The following is a 2,221-nucleotide window of genomic DNA, read 5'->3' on the forward strand; positions in this document are numbered from 1 at the left end:
GCAGTAGCTGCCACGTTTGTGCCTGGCATGCCCTCATGTCAGCAGCAGGTCAGGCAATGCTTAGCTGGGAAGGCTTTGGGAAATGAAACACACATTTGAAATAGAGTTCTCTGGCCAAGATTGCAGCCTACATTCCCTTACAAACATCAAAGATCAGTCTAAGGTGCAAGCAGTATCCTGGGGACATATTTGCACCTCCTAACACATGCACACAGAAGGGACGGCAGGAAGTGAGAAACTAATTAGAAGACAATGGGGTTTTTGCTGTAAGCCAGTGCTGTCAGGTTGGCAACACCTTCCTAAGGCCAGATGGACCCCGAGGTCCCTTAAGGGCACCTGCAATGCAAGGGCTTGCCAGCATCAACCCCAAGCAGCTACCTGACATTGGCAGAAGGGGAGCAGAAAGTACTTGCACGTCTCTTCTCCCACACTTTGGTCCAGCAGCTTCACTCTCAGTAGCCTGGGAGGCAGACTGGGAGGCTGGCACACAGTGTCAGGGAGAAGCCCAGCTCTCCCTAGGCACCCCTGCCTCCCCAAGCCTTGGGACAGGCTGATGACATGCTGCTCCTTGAGAGCTGTAGGACTCACTTCAGGAAGGTCCTGGGGTTGTTGTGGTCGTAGCAGAGCTGAGCCATGCGGAGGATGTTGACAGCATGCTGAGCCACAGGCTCAAAAGCTGTGGGGCTTGGTCCATCAGATCTGGTGCTGAGCCATCTCCCAGCGACACTGAACATAATGTAGCATGTCCAAGCTGAGCCCTGCAGGGAGGGAGAGACCTCAGGGGCAGAGAGCCAGAGGTGACCTTTAAAGGTCCTTGCCAACCCAAACTGTTCTATGATTCTGTGATTCTACATGCACAATGATACTGTGCACTGGACTGGTCACACCACACATGTACACCTGTAATCCAGGAACCCAGACATGCACGTATCTGGAATTGTGGGTTACACTTGCAGGCTCTTGCCCTGCACCACAGGCTCCCTGTTCCTGCAGCAGCCAACACTTGAGGTGTTTGTGAGGTCCCCAGGACAAGGTGAGAGATGAGAATTTGACTCCATGTTCTCAGAAGGCTGATATATTATATTATGTTATGTTATATTATGCTATATTATATTATATTATATTATATTATATTATATTATATTATATTATATTATATTATATTATATTATATTATATTATATTATATTATATTATATTATATTATATTATATTATATTATATTATATTATATTATATTATATTATATTATATTATATTATACTAAAACTATACTAAAGAAAGAGAAAGGATACATCAGAAAGCTTCACAGGAATGATAAAGAAAAACCCGTGACTCCTCAGAGCCTCGACACAGCTGGACCATGACTGGTCGTTAAATTAAAACAATTCACATGTTTGGATAAACAATCTCCAGACCACATTCCAGAGCAGCAAAACATGGAGAAGCTGAGGCTTCTCATCTTCCCAGGAGAAGAAATCCTGGCAAAGGGATTTTTCAGAAAAAACTCATGGGTAGCTGCTGCACAGCACATACGAGGCTGTGGAGGGGAACCATGGATCAGCAGCCATGGCAAGGCAAGACTTCCATCTCAGGAGCAGCTCAGGGCCATGTCGGGCTGGTGCTGCTGCTCACCTCCTACATCCCAGATGCTTGGGAAAGGAGAGGAATGTTCTGTGCTAGAGGTGCTCACCTGTGGGACAGGCAGCATGGGCTGGGCAGGAGCACCCCATGGCTGAATCACCCCTCCAGTTCTGAGTCCCCAGCTTCTGGGGAGCATTTCTGGGGAAGTTTCCACGGCAGGAGAACGCTGTCCACAGCAGCAAGCCGAGCGGCCGAGGAGGCGGGAGAGGCATTTCCAGGGGAACCCCAGCAGCCTGCCTTTGCCTGCCCTTCACGGCCAGCTGGTTCCCAGTGCAGGAGCACTTTGCATTCAGCTCCTCAGCCCGGATCGCAGCTGGCGTTTCCGTGCCGCTTGCAGAGAGGCGCGACTTCCTCAGCTGCAACCCAAAGCTCCTACCTCCTCCAGAAAGCACCTGGTGGACCCACAGGGCTGGGAGAATGCTTCCGCTTCGCCTTACATCTCCTTCCCATCACCATCCCCACTATTGTCAGGAACACCCTGCTATGGAGCCCACCCTCCTGGCCAGGAGCAGCCCATTTCCATCGAGGGCTGAATTTTGATTGATTGATGTCATTCTGGGTCGCTGGAGCATGGCTG

The sequence above is a fragment of the Geospiza fortis genome, unplaced genomic scaffold (genome assembly GCF_000277835.1).
Source record: "Geospiza fortis unplaced genomic scaffold, GeoFor_1.0 scaffold41, whole genome shotgun sequence".
Lineage (NCBI taxonomy): Eukaryota > Metazoa > Chordata > Aves > Passeriformes > Thraupidae > Geospiza > Geospiza fortis.